Here is a 15,464-nt window from a genome sequence, read left to right as displayed (position 1 = left end):
TTTGGGAGGCCGAGGTAGGAGAATTGCTTGAGCCCAGGAGTTCAAGACCAGCCTGGGAAACATAGTGAGGCCTCCTCTCTACAAAAAAATGAGGCAGGAGGATTGCTTGAGCCCAGGAGGCTGAGGCTGCAGTGAGTCATGACCACACCACTGCACTCCCACCTGTGTGACAGACAGCACACCTTCCTCAAAAAAAAAAAAAAAAAAAAGGAAGGGGAAGGGAAAAGTCTCACGTCTCACGCTATTTCAGCCACCCAGTTCCCCGCCCTGGAGTCAACAAATATCATCACTTTCTTATGCATCTTTTCAGAGCTATTTGATGTATGTACAAACAAACAAAATTTTTTACTTATGTGTGTATATGTATGTATATACATGTATAGATATACAGATACATATATATACACATATATATGTATGTATCTCCTCTTACACAAATAGTAGCATGTTACGCTAATTGTCCCGCCTCGTTTGGTTAATATATCATGGAGATCATTCCAAATCAATAAATAGAGAGCTCCCTCATTTCTTAAACATGGTGACACAGTGTTACACTGAATGTACTGTGATTTATTTAACCAGTCCACCAGATGAACATTAACAATGATGCAATGAATATTCTTTTTTTTTTTTTTTTTTTTTAAACAGGGTCTTATTCCTGTCAACCATGCTGGAGTTCAGGGGCACCATCACAGCTCACTGCAGCCTCGAACGCCTAGGCTCAAGTGATCTTCCCACCTCAGCCTCCCAAGTAGCTGGGACTAAGGCAAGTACCACCACACCTGGCTAATTTACTTTTTATTTTATTTTATTTTATTTTTTACTTTTTGTAAAGATGGGGTCTTGCTATGTTGCCTGGAATGGTCTTGAACTCCTGGGCTCAAGCGATCTGCCCACCTTGGCCTTCCAAAGCACTGGAATTACAGGCATAAGCCCAGCCAATGCAATGAATACTTTTATTTGTATATCATTTTATTTGTATATCATGTATATCAACAGCAGATATATAAATCTGAGACTTGAAATTACTGGATCAAAGAAGACACATATGTGTTTGTAATTTTGATAGATCTTGCCAAGCTACCCCTACAGAGGTTGTACTAAATTACCCACCCACAGGCAATGCATAGGAGTGTCTATTCCCCATGGCCTCACTAATGTAAAGATTGTTGAACTTGGAGGTCTCTGCCACTCTGAGAGATGAAAAGTGCTAACTTATTTTGAGGGATGTTGAGCATCTTGGCACATGTTTAAGGGCCTGCTCTGTGACCTGTCTGTATCCTTTGCTCACAAAGGCTTTAATCTGCTTAGAAACAGTAGGAATATCCTTAAGAGTATCAGGCCAGGACTACTGTTCCTTGAAATACCAGTTTTGGAAAATGATTCCAGAGCCTTTGCCTATAAATTTCTTGGTAACAGGGTTTGACAAACTATAGCCTGGGGTCTAAATCCTGCCCGCTTCCTACTTTTTTTTTTTTTTTTTTTTTTGGTATGGCACGCAACCTAAGAATGGTTCCTAATTTTTTTCCCCCACTGGTTTGAAATGGTGGTTTTTATCATACATTAAATTACCAATCATACCTAAGTAAAATTCTGGATTTTCCACTTTCCAGAGTGGAAAGTTTAGAACTTCACTCAGGTATATCTGATCAATCCATTCTATCTTATACTATGCTACTGTCAATTTTCATTACAGTTGACCCCTGAATAACATGGGTTTGATCACAAGGATCCACTTATAGGCAGTTTTTCAACTAAATGTGACCAAAAATACAGTATTCGCAGGAAGTAAAACACGCTTATACAGACGGCCAATTTTTCATATACTTGGGTTTCCCACGGCCCACTGAGGGACTTGAGTATGTACAGATTTTGGTATATGTGGGGGGTCCTGGAACCAACATCCTATGTGTACCGAGAAATGAGTGTACTTTGTTTTGATATCCAGTTGAATGTATCCACTTGTGTTCTTCCTTTTCAAGATTGTCCTGGTTATTCATAAGCACTTGCTCCTCCAACATGAATTTTATTTTTTCATATTTTTTAATGATTGGGGGAAGAAAAGAAATCTAAAAAATAACATTTTTTATGACGTGTACAAATTATATACAATTTGAATTTCAGTGGCCATAAATAAAGTTGGATTGGAACACAGCCATGCTCACTCATTTACACACTATCAATGGCAGTTTTCACGGCAAAGTTGAGTAGTCATGACAGAGACCATATAGCTCTGCAAAACCTAAAGTACTTACTATCATTGGAAAAAAAAAAAAAAAAAAGTCTGCTATTGTGTTAAGCCACTGAGATTTTTTTTTTTTTTTTTTTTTTTTTTTTTTTTTTTTTTTGAGACAGGGTCTTACTGTCGCCCAGGCTGGAGCACAGTGGTGTGATGTCGGCTCACTGCAACCTCCACCTCCTGGACTCAAGCAATTCTCCTGCCTCAGCTTTCCAAGTAGCTGGGATTACAGGTGCGCACCACCACACCTGGCTAAGTTTTGTATTTTTAGGACAGATGACATTTCATCATGTTGGCCAGGCTGGTCTTGAACCCCCGGCCTCAACTTATCCACCTGCCTTGGCCTCCCAAAGTGCTGGAATTAAAGGCCTGAGTCACCGCACCCAGTCTGGGATTTCTCAATTGGTTGCTATCCTAGGTAGTAAACTGGTAAATATAGTAGGTAGTAGTAAGATGTGCACTTAAAAGGGATTGCAGGAGCACACAGCAGTGATAATAATAGTTTCCTTAGATTGGCTTGTGGGTAAGATGTACCAGTTCTCCAGCTAACATACTCTGTCTCTTCTCTAGCCAGACACAAGCAAGGGCACTGGGCTTGACGTCAAAGGCTCTGTGCTCTTTCCGTTCTGAAGGACAAGCCTCACCATCAAGAGGCAGATTTATACAGATCTTCTAAGGACCTTCTCAGTTCTAAAATCCTAAGATTCTATTAATTTCAGAAGAGTAAAAATGTCAATTGTGCCAAAAATACCAGAACATTTTCTGTCTAATTATTTCCAGTAGCAGCCAAAGTTGTTAAGACTAAGAAGGAGGAAATCCAAATGGTGTGGAATAATCACTCAGTAAGGGAATTTCAAAGAAGTAAGCTCGTCTGTAACGAGGTCCTCAGGGTTCTGCCTGCCCACACCCTAGGTCAGATGCAGTTTATTCAGAATTCCACACCAAAGGGATGAATCAGTGAGAAACCCCAGGCATCACTTTCACCTTCAATTACACCAAGGCAGTCTCTAGCAACAAACACCACCAAGCCTGCCAAAACTCCTCATGTTTCCAAACGGCACTCTCACCAATGCCACCACTGACAACTGCTGAAAAACTGAGTACTGTTCACTGAACACAAGAGCAAACAACTGGGTACTCCCGGAGGTTACTTCTGTAAAATTAAACAGGAAAAAAAAAACTAAAGATACTGAGACATCACATTCCTTTGAAGCCCATTCTGATTTCTTCTGAGGTTCAAACATCTAGATGTTCATGAATGTATGCCTAATAAAAATATTCACCACTGACTGATGCCTTTCAGTTGAGCACTATGCCACTATGCCAAACACTTTACAGATATCATCTCGTCTGATCCCTTTCAAGAAGTCTATGAAATAGGCATTTCCCGTAGTACCTACACTTTACAGATGACAGTGTTGAGACTGAAAGGTTAAGCACTTTTCCAAGGTCACACAACTAAGAAGCTGCAATTACACAGGTAACGAAACCCCCATCTATAAGGTTTTAAAGCTACAAGGAGCATTTGGAAATGCAAATGATTTTATGACAATGTCCATTGTTAAGATTAAATGGGACCTGGCACAGTGGTTCACACCTGTAATCCCAGCACTTTGGGAGGCCAAGGTGGGCGGATCACTTGAGGTCAGAAGTTCCAGACCAGCCTGGCCAACATGGTGAAACACTGTCTCTACCAAAAATACAAAAATTAGCTGGGCGTGGTGGTGGATGCCTGTAATCCCAGCTACTCGGGAGACTGAGGCAGGTGAATTGCTTGAACCTAGAAGGCAGAGGTCACAGTGAGCTGAGATAGTACAGCTGCACTCCAATCTGGGTAACAGAGCAAGACTCCAACTCAAAAAAAAAAAAAACAAAACAAAACAAAAAAAAAGATTAAATGATATTATATGTCAATCATTTGGTCTCCAGGGTTTACATTAGAACCGAATTTTTTTGTGTGTATGCCAGGGGCAGTGACACACACCTGTAATCTCAGCACTTTGGGAGGCTGAAGTGGGAGGACTGCTTGAGCCCAGGAGTTTAAGACCAGCCTGGACAACAAAGCAAGACCCCGTCTCTACTACAAATAATGTTTTAAAATTAGCAGGGGGCCAGGCACAGTGGCTCATGCCTGTAATCCCAGCACTTTGGGAGGCTGAGGCAGGTGGATCACTTGATCAGGAGTTCGAGAGCAGCCTGGCCAACATGGTAAAACCCCATCTCTACTAAAAATATAAAAAATTAGCTGGGCGTGGTGGTGCACGCCTCTAATCCCAGCTACTCAGGAGGCTGAAATAGGAGTATCTGCTTGAACCCAGGAGGTGGAAGTTGCAGTGAGCTGAGTCCGTGCCACTGCACTCCAACCTGGACGACAGAGCAAGACTTTGCCTCAAAATTAATTAATTAATTAATTAAAATTAGCAGGGAGTGGTGGTGTGTGCCTGTAGTCCTAGCTACTTGGGAAGCTGAGGTGGGAGGATCCCCTGAGCCCAGGAGGTCAAGGCTGTATTGAGCCATGATCTTGCCACTACACTCCAGCCTGGGCAACAGAGTGAGACCCTACCTCAAAAACAACAACAACAACAACAACAACAACAACAGAGATACAATCAAGAGTGAAAGGGCAACCTATAGAATGGGAGAAGATATTTGCAAGTCATGTGTCTGATTAAGAGTTAACGTACAGGATATACAAAGAATTCCTGCAACTCAGTAACAACAAAAAAAATCAACCCAATTAAAAAATGGGCAAAGGATTTTTTAGATTAATTTTTTAAATTTTCATGGGTACATAGTAGGTGTATATATTTATGGGTTACATGAAATATCTTGATACAGGCATGCAATGCATAATAATCACATCAGGGTAAATAGGGTGGTGAAAAAAATATATATATATAATATATAAAATATATATAATATATAAAAAATATATATATATATATTTTTTTTTAAGAGACAGAATTTTGCTCTGTCACCCATGCTAGCGCATAGTGGTGCAGTCATAGCTCCCTGCAGCCTCAAATTCACCTCCGGCATTTATCCTTTGTGTTACAAACAATCCAGTTATACTTTCTTAGTTATTTTGAAACATAAGATTAAATTATTTTTTACTACAGTCACCCTGTCATGCTAGCAAATACCAGGTCTTACTCATTCTTTCTAACTATTTTTTTATAACCATTAACCATACCCACTTCCCCACCACCACTGCTACCCGTCTAAGCCTCTGGTAACCATCCTTCTACTCTCTACATTCATGAGTTCAATTGTTTTCATTTTTAGCTCCCACAAATAAGTGAGAACACAAGAAGTTTGTCTTTCTGTGCCTGATTTATTTCACTTAACAAAATGACCTCCAGTTCCATCCATATTGTTGCACATGGCAGGACCTCATTCTTTTTTATGGCTGCATAGTACTCCATTGTGTATATGTACCACATTTTCTTTATACATTCATCTGGGTGGGTGGGTGTGTGTGTGTGTGTGTGTGTGTGTGTGTGTGTGTGTGTTTTTGTTTTGAGATGGGGTCTTGCTCTGTCATCCAGGCTGGAGTGCAGTGGTATGATCAAGACTCGCTGCAACCTGCGCCTCCAGGGTTCAAGTGATTCTCTTGCCTCAGCCTCCTGAGTAGCTGGGACTACAGGTGCATGCCACCATGCCTGGTTAATTTTTGTATTTTTAGTAGAGATGGGATTTCCCCATGTTGGCCAAGCTGGTCTCGAACTCCTGACCTCAAGCGATCTGCCTGCCTCAGCCTCCCAAAATGCTGGGATTACAGGCATGGGCCACCGTGCCCAGCCGCATTCATTTGTTGATGGCACTTAGGTTGCTTCCAAATCTTAGCTAACATGAATAGTGCTGCAACAAACATGGGAGTGCACGCATCTTTCTGATATGCTGATTTCCTTTCTGTTGGGTAAACACCCACTCAACAGTGGGATTGCTGGATCATATGGTAGCTCTATTTTCAGTTTTTTAAGGAACCTCCAAACTGTTCTCCATAGTGGTTGTACTAATTTACATTTCCACTAACAGTATACGAGGGATCCCTTTTCTCCACATCCTCGCCAGCATTTGTTATTGTCTGTCTTTTGGATGAAAGCCATTTTAACTAGAGTAAGATGATATTTCATTGTAGTTTTGATTTGCACTTCTCTGATGATCAATGATGCTGAGCACCTTTTCCATATACCTGTTTGCCATTTGTATGTCTTCTTTTGAGAAATATCTATTCAGATTTTTTGCCCATTTTTAAATCAATTTATTAGATATTTTTCCTATAGAGTTGTCTGAGCTCCTTATATGTTCTGGTTTTTAATCCCTTGTCAGATGGGTAGTTTGCAAATATTTTCTCCCATTCTGTGGGTTGTATCTTCACTTTGTTGATTCTTTCCTTTGCTGTGAAGAAGCTTCTTAATTAGGTATGATCCCATTTGTTCACTTTTGCTTTGGTTGCCTATGTTGGTGGGATATTGCTCAAGAAATCTTTGCCTACTCCAATGTCCCGGAGATTTTCCCCAATGTTTTTGTGTAGTAGTTTCATAGTTTGAGGTCTTAGATTTATGTCATTAATCCAGTTTGATTTGTTTTTTTTATATAGTGAGATAAAGGGTCTAGTTTCTTTTGCATATGGATGTCCAGTTTTCCCAGCACCATTTATTTAAGAGACTGTCCTGGACAAAGGATTTGATATTCTCAAAAGTTAATAAGGCTGATGAGCATATGAAAAGATGCTCAACATTATTAATCATCAGAGAAATGCAAATCAGAACCACAATGAGGTATCACCTTATACCTACAGGATGACTATTATACAAAAAAAAAAAAAAAAAAAAAAATCACACCAGAAAAGCACGAGTGTCTACAGCACTGTTGGTAGGATTGTAAAAGGGTGCATCCACTATGCAAAACAGTATGGAGGTTCCTCAAAAAATTAAAAATAGAAATATCACATGCTGCAGTAATCACTCTTCTGGGTACATATCCAAAACAACTGAAAGCAGGGTGTTAAAGAAATATTTGCACACCCACGTTCACAAATACAAAGGAAGCATTACTGACAATAGTTAAGATGTGGAAGCAATCTAAATGTCCACTGACAAAAGAATAAAGAAAGTTGGAATATAGCTGGGCGTGGTGGCTCATTTCCCAGCACTTCGGGAGGCTGAGGTGGGTGGATCACCTGAGGTCACGGAGTTCAAGACCAGCCTGGACAACATGGCAAAACCCCATCTCTACTAAAAATATATATATATAAAATACATACAGAATTCGCTGGGCATGGTGGCATGCACTTGTAATTCCAGCTACTTGGGAGGCTGAGGCAAGAGAATTGCTTGAATCGGGAGGCAGAGGTTGAGCCAACATTGCACCCCTGCACTCCAGGCCTGGGTGACAGAGCAAAACTCTGTCACACACACACACACACAAAAACAACACAGAAATATATATATACAGTGGAATATTATTCAGCCTTAAAAAGAGAGAAAATTGGCTGGGTGCGGTGGCTCACACCTGTAATCCCAGCACTTTGGGAGGCCAAGGCGGGTGGATCATGAGGTCAGGAGATCGAGATCATCCTGGTTAACAATGGGGAAACCCCGTCTCTACTAAAAATACAAAAAAAAAAAAAAAGTAGCCGGGTGTGGTGGCGGGCGGCTGTAGTCCCAGGTACTTGGGAGGCTGAGGCAGGAGAATGGCGTCAACCCAGGAGGCAGAGCTTGCAGTGAGCAGAGATCGCACCACTGCATTCCAGCCTGGGCGACAGAGCGACAACTCCAACTCAAAAAAAAAAAAAAAGAAAGAAAATCAATCTGGGTGCGGTGGCTCATGCCTGTAATCCTAGCACTTTGGGAGCCTGAGGTGGGCAGATCACCTGAGGTAAGGAGTTCGAGACCAGTCTGGCCAACATGGCGAAACCTCGTCTCTACTAAAAGTACAAAAATTAGCCAGGTGTGGTGGTGGGTGTCTATAATCCAAGCTACTTGGGAGGCTGAGGCAGGAGAATCACTTGAACTGGGGAGGCAGAGGTTGCAGTGAGCCGAAATCGTGCCATTGTACTCCAGCCTGGACGAAAGAGCAAGACTCCATCTCAAAAAAAATTAAAAAAACAAAAAAAAGGAAATCGTGTTACATGGATGAACCTTGAAGACATTACGTTAAGTGAAATACGCCAGTCACAAAAAGACAAATACTATGTGATTCCACTTATATGAGGTATCTAAAGTACTCAAATTCACAGAAACGGAAAGTAAGATGGTAGTTACAGGCAGTTGGAAAAAGGTAAAAGAGAAGAGTGGTTTGATGGGTACAAAGCTTCAGATTTGCAAGATGAAAAAGCTCTGAAGATCTGTTTCATAACAATATGAATATATTATACTTAACACCACTAAACGGTATACTTAAAAATGGTTAAGATGGCAAATTTTATATTATGTGTATTTTACTACAATTTTAAAGAGCAAACATATGAGCAGTGGTGGAATTCAAATCTATGCCCCCAAGGAGGCTAAAGCCTTAATACACAACGTTTTTATTTTTTATGTTCTTTATATTTTGTAGAGCTGAGGTCTCGCTATGTTGCTCAGGCTGGTCTTAAACTCCTGGCCTCCCAAAGTGCTAGAGGCTACACACGTGAGCCACCACACCCAGCAAGTTAGACTGCTCAGCCACACCACCCATGGGGTCAATGGAAAAACAAAAACAAAGACAGTGCTTTGACATTAATTAATTTTTGACTTACATTCTGCTTAACCTCAGAAGAATTAAAGGAGACTGTTCCTGTCATTAATACCAAACAGAACCTGATTAAAATTTAATATTACAAGGACAACTATGAAAATTAATACACAAAACAGTTGGGGCTGGCCCCAATGGTTCATGTCTGTAATCCTAACATTTTGGGAGGCCAAGGCAGGAGAATTGCTTGAGCCCAGGAGATCTTGGAATATGGTGAGATCTCACAATATAGTCAGATCTCATCTCTACTAAAAATTTTCAAAAAATTAGCCAGCGTGGGGCATGTGCCTGTAGTCCAGTTACTTGGGAGGCTGAGGTGGGAGGATCACTTGGGCCCAGCAGCTTGAGGCTGCAGTGAGCTATGACTGTACCATTATAATCCAGACTAGGCAACAGATCAAAATCCTGTCTCTTGAAAAAAACAAAAATAAAAAAATTATATGTGTGTATATATATGTACATGCACAGCTGAAAGCTGAGTCTGAATAGCTGACTGGAAAAAGCTAAATGAATTACACAAGCAATAGGCCAACACAGAAAACCACCTAAAGTAATACACGTGTATTTATTATATACCTATATTATGTGCATATATAATTATAATACATTTAAAATAATATATAGTATATTTTAAATACAGTACAATATCACAATGTGTAAGGATATAAAATAAGGAAATGTTATATGAATCCAAACCCCAATAATTTTGTTACTTATTAATTATATTTACACTGGAATAGAATTTTAAGATAAAACTTAACAGTTTTGGCAGGGAAAAAATGAAATGTATTTATAACTTCTTTGAAGCCATAAATATTGACACATCAGTATAAGATGAAAGGCATAGACTGCAATCACTTTTTAAGTCCTCCAAAAATAATACGGCCCAGTGCAGTGGCTCACACCTGTTAAGCCCAGCACTTTAGGAGGCCAAGGCAGGAGGATCACTTGAGCTTAGTAGTTCGAGATCAGTCTGGGCAACATGTCAAAACCCTATCTCTACAAAAAATACAAAAATTAGCCAGGCATGATGGTGCGTGCCTGCAGTCCCAGTTACTTGGGAGGCTGAGGAGGCGCACCTGAGCCCAGGGCTGTAGTGAGCCATGATCGCACCACTATATTCCAGCCTAAGCAAGAGTAAGACCAGTCTCAAAAAACAACAACAACAAAAAAAAGATTGTAACCATTATTATTATTACTACAAACCATATCTGAGCTCAGAGCCTTCCATTTACAAAAGTTCAGTTCAAGTCCAATTTAAAAACATTCTAAAAGAAAGTAAAAAGTATGCCCAACTAGAAGAGCAATCACCACAATCGAGTCAGCAGCAGCTTAAATCAGCCTTAACAACCCCAGGAGTGCCACAAAAGGAAAAGTTACCCTTCTTACTTGAAGCCTTTGGATTTAAATGTACAAAGCATTTCCAATCACATTTCTAACAGGCATGTACAATGTAATAACATGAAGCACAATAAAAATTTCCAACAAACTGCACATCAACAGCCACTTCATTACCTAGAGTCTTTCATGTCCTTATAAGAGTTTTTCTCAACAACAATTGGTTAAATGGGAAAAAAAAAAAGTAGGGTTTTTTGAAAGAAAAAAACATGATTTTTTTCTTACACACTTTAATTATCTTACAGAGAAAAAATCTATACCATTCGTACCTCTTTATCTTCCAACCTAGATCAATAATAAATGAAAACACATAATTGAACACTTATTCAAGTTCCAAACATCTTTCTATAAATTTACATACTAATTCATTTAATTCTCACAACTGTATGCAATAGGTTTTGTTATGATCCCCACCTACAAATGAGGAAACTAAGCCAAAGAGAAGTAACTAGTGGCCAAGTGCAGTAGCTCATGCCTGTAATCCCAGCACTTTGGGAGGCCAAGAACGGCAGACTGCTCAGGCAGACTGCCTGAGCCCTGAGTTCAAGACCAGCCTGGGCAATGTGACAAAACTCCATCTCTGCAAAATACAGAAAAAAAAAAAAATTAGCCAAGCATGGGGGCACGCGCCTGTACTCCCAGCAACCTGGGAGGCCGAGGTAAAAGGGTTCCTTGAGCCCGGGAAGGTTGAAGCTAAAGTGAGCTGTGATTGTGCCACTGCACTCCAGCTGGGCGACACAGAGCCTTTGTCTCAAAAAAAAAGAGAGAAGTAACTAAATCATGTCACACAGATAATAAATGACAGGTTAATAATATTTACAAGGCTGGCCAGGCACAGTGGCTCATGCCTATAATCCTAGCACTTGGGGAGGCCGAGGCAAGCAGATCACACACACACACGCAAGGCTGGGCACAGTGGCTCATGCCTGTGATCCCAATACTTTGGGAGGCCAAGGCAGGAGGATCACTTGGGCCCAGGAGTTCGAGGCTGCAGTGAGCTATGATCACACCACTGCACTCCAGCCTGGGCAACAGAGTGAGACTCTATCTCTAAAAAAAAAAAGAAAAAAAAAAAATGTACAAAGCTAGGTGTGGTGGCACGCACCTGTAGTCTCCCAGCTACCTGAGAGGCTGAGGAAGGAAGATCACTTGAGCTCAGGCTTCAAAACCGGCCTGAGCAATATAGTGAAACCCCTCATCTTAATATATAAATAAATAAATTTTAAACAAACAAAACATATGTACTCACTGACTAAGTCATACCTTGAATCACGCCTGGGATGCATGGATGTCCCTATACAGCTACAGTCAAAGTGTGTGTTAATTTTTACGTTCCTCACTTGATACCATTTTGTTTCCTTATGCTCACGTTTGGATGGCCATTTCATTAGGACATGTGGCAGGACGAGGATAATGATAAATGAAAAGTTCACTCTCTCAAAGTCATTGAGATTGGCCACAGAGAGCTGGGTTCCTCCCACAGTTTTTTTTGTTTTGTTTTTTTTTGTTTTTGTTTTTGTTTTTGTTTTTTTTTGAGACGGAGTCTCGCTCTGTCGCCCAGGCTGGAGTGCAGTGGCCGGATCTCAGCTCACTGCAAGCTCCGCCTCCCGGGTTCCCGCCATTCTCCTGCCTCAGCCTCCCGAGTAGCTGGAACAACAGGCGCCCGCCACCTCGCCCGGCTAGTTTTTTGTATTTTTTAGTAGAGACGGGGTTTCACCGTGTTAGCCAGGATGGTCTCGATCTCCTAACCTCGTGATCCGCCCGTCTCGGCCTCCCAAAGTGCTGGGATTACAGGCTTGAGCCACTGCGCCCGGCCCCTCCCACAGTTTTTAAGGGGCTGCTATTATTCTACCGGATCTCTTTTCTTCCTGCAATCGCCTCCACCTTTGCTTTTCTCACTTTCCCTTAGCACACAGGAACACGGGGCTATCACCCCTGCCTGAGGAATCTGGCTTCTGCCTCCTAAACACAGTTTACCCTCTGTGGTTCCTCTGTCCTCTGTTTTGGCAACAGAGGTACCAGATCCACGTTCTCTCTTTATTGGGAAACAGGGACTGATGACTGTCTACAAAGAAACAACCAAGTTTCTGACTGCAAATGCAAAGACAACAATACCTGTCCTGCTAAGACACGCTATCCATCATACATACATCTCCACCAAAGTGTGTTTCTGTGAAAAATTACAGGCAATTACTACAAATAACCCTTATCTTCTTCAACTCCTTTTGGCATAATTCAATATTCAACCCAAATACATGACTTAAGTGCATTGTAGTGTCTGCAGTGTAGCCTGAGGTACTGTCTTGCAAGGAGCTCTGTCCCGCTAGTGTGAGTTTGTAGAGACAGACTCTAAAACCTCAGAAAGAAGCAACATAGGAGACCCCATTACTTAAAAAAAAACAAACATAAGAACCTCAGGAAGAAACAGTTTTGATATTATGTCATTGTGGTAGGCTTCTGTTTCTTAAACCTTTAGAGATGAAGAACTGAGACCATTCAACACACAAGAGAAGACAGAATGGCCGGACGCCTAAAATCCCAGCACTTTGGGAGGCCAAGGTGGGTGGATTACCTGAGGTCAGGAGTTCGAGACAAGCCCGACTAACGTGGTGAAACCCCGACTCTACTAAAAATACAAAATTAGCTGGGCGTGGTGGCACGTGCCTGTAATCCCAGATACTCGGGGGGCTTAGGCAGGAGAATCGCTTGAACCCGGAATGTGGAGGTTACAGTGAGCCAAGATGGCGCCACTGCACTCCAGACTGGGCAACAAGAGCAGAACTCCGTCTCAAAAAAAAAAAAAAGAGAGAGAGAGAGAGAAGACAGAATGGTATTATGGTATTATGACCCCCCAAATACCCAGGCCCATTCACCATCGGCCCAAAGCCAGTTCCGCCCCACTCCACACCCTCATCTACTTCCCTCATGTCCTATTTTGAAATAAATCTCAGATTGTGCATTTATCCCAGAGTCCTTTCTCACCCGCCCTGCCTGGCAAGTCAACTAATGTGCACAAAGGAGGCACGAAATGTGCATGGCTTCAGTCTGAGTCTCCTGAGACAGGTCACTTGTAGCCAGGATGATGCAATGTCCTGGAGTCAGGATGGGATGACATATTAACTTGGATGTGGCTGTAAGCCCATGGAGCCCATTAATTCATTCATCATGCAACAAAGCTCATGAGTGAGTGCCTACTGTATGTCAGGCCACAGAGAGGTGTATAAAGATAAATTAAAGATAGAACTTAAGCATAGTTATGTAAGATGTTATCAGCTGGGTGCAGTGGCTCACACCTGTAATCCCAGCACTTTGGGAGGACGAGGCAGGCAGATCAAGAGGTCAGGAGATGGAGACCATCCTGGGTAACATGGTGAAACCCTGTCTCTACTAAAAATACAAAAAATTAGCCAGGCATAGTGGCAGACACCTGTAGTCCCAGCTACTCAGGAGGCTGAGGTGGGAGAATGGTGTGAAGCTGGGAGGCAGAGCTTGCAGTGAGCCAAGATCGCACCACTGCACTCCAGCCTGGGCAACAGAGCAAGACCCCATTTCAAAAAAAAAAGATGTTATCACTGGGGAAACCAGATGAAGGGTAAAACCGAACTCTCTGTGCTGTTTTTGCAACTTCTTGTGAGTGTAAAACTATTTCAAGCCAGGCAAAGTGGCTCACATCTGTAATCCCAGCACTTTGGGAGGCTGAGATGGGAGGACTTCTTGAAGCCAGGGTACGAGACCAGCATGGACAACATAGCGAGACCCCCATCTCTACAAAAAAAAATAGCAGGCATGATAGTGCATGCCTATAGCCCTAGCTACTCAGGAGGTGGGAGAATTGCCTGTACCCAGGAGTTTCAGGCTGCAGTGAGTCATGATTGTATCACTGCATTCCAGCCTGGGCAACAAAGCAAGACTCTGTCTCTAAATATAAATAGGTAAATTAATTAATTAATAATTGTTAAATCATTTCAAAATAAAAGGATTTTAAAAAGAAGATAAAACAGACTGAAAATTTGCAACCCAGCAAAGGGTAAGATATACCCTCCCTAACAACAAACCTATCCTTAAAAACTCAAAAATAGAATGTAGAAAGTAATAAAAGCTATAATTGATGTGTGTTAAGTTCAGAAGAAGATAAGTTTTTCTTCATCTGGGAGATGACGGAAGGCTTCTTTGAGAAAGTGGCAATTTAATTTGGCATGGAAAGACCAGCACAAGCAAAATCAGGAAAGTGCCAGATACCTGATGAAGTGAAAGCAATTACATTTAAAAAGTTAACAAAACAAAACACGGATGTGAGCAGATGCCCTACATAGATTAAACAGGTGCGCGACACTGGGCCACTGCCCAGTGTTTTAGGCTTCCCCTAAATGGAATGGCAAGTGAAGAAAACAAAAGGCACCTCGAAATATCTTACTACAAAAAATGGCCCCTCTGACTATTCCTTTGATTTTCTTAACTGATAAAAAGGTAGACATCATCTTCTAGGAGCTAATTTACACAAAGAATTTCATCCAATCCCATGTATCAGTGTTCGTGTTCATTACCCTCTAATGGAGGGCTTGGGCTGCTTTTCCCTTAGCTCCGAACCCGCTCCGTGGACAAACCAGAGGTATTTCTGTGTGTGCCTTGCCTGAGGCTCTTGAGAGTCAGAGACATCATCTCTTTCTGACTGACCCAGAAATCAGGATGCGCTTCTCTCCACCAGAGCCAGGGAGTGTGTTTTCAGAAGACTGCCCTGCTGTAGGGGACATATACATACAGGCAAAGGGATCAAAAATCTGTGGTTCTGACACTCACTGCTAAAAACTTTCCAGAGATGACAGCAGCAGAAACTCAGGCCTGACATCACCTGTGGTCCCCAGCCCCACACTCTCCACTCTGGGTGGACCCCCTTAATCTTCAGGTGCCACAATCCCTTCCTGCACCTTCACCACTACCCCAGCATACATGTATTTGCTTAAATAATGCTACAAGAAGATCAATCTCAATAATCTGTTCCTATTCCATATATGACTACCATGTGGGTTCTATTCCTTTTTTATTTAACTGGCAATTCATTAGTAAAAGAATTATGAGACTGGAAAGG

The 15,464-nt window shown here is 41.7% G+C and overlaps 2 protein-coding genes across 7 annotated transcripts in view; both read right to left on the bottom strand.

Moving 5' to 3' along the window:
• Positions 1-15,464, bottom strand: part of LOC126934205 (cytochrome c oxidase subunit 7A-related protein, mitochondrial) — a 723,522-nt gene that overhangs the window by 117,024 nt on the left and 591,034 nt on the right. The window lies entirely within an intron of this gene.
• Positions 1-15,464, bottom strand: part of KCNG3 (potassium voltage-gated channel modifier subfamily G member 3) — a 57,814-nt gene that overhangs the window by 5,182 nt on the left and 37,168 nt on the right. The window lies entirely within an intron of this gene.

This window comes from Macaca thibetana, chromosome 13, assembly GCF_024542745.1.
Source record: "Macaca thibetana thibetana isolate TM-01 chromosome 13, ASM2454274v1, whole genome shotgun sequence".
NCBI lineage: Eukaryota > Metazoa > Chordata > Mammalia > Primates > Cercopithecidae > Macaca > Macaca thibetana.
Note: the sequence above shows the minus strand (reverse complement) of the source record. Positions and strands in the feature narration are given on the sequence as shown.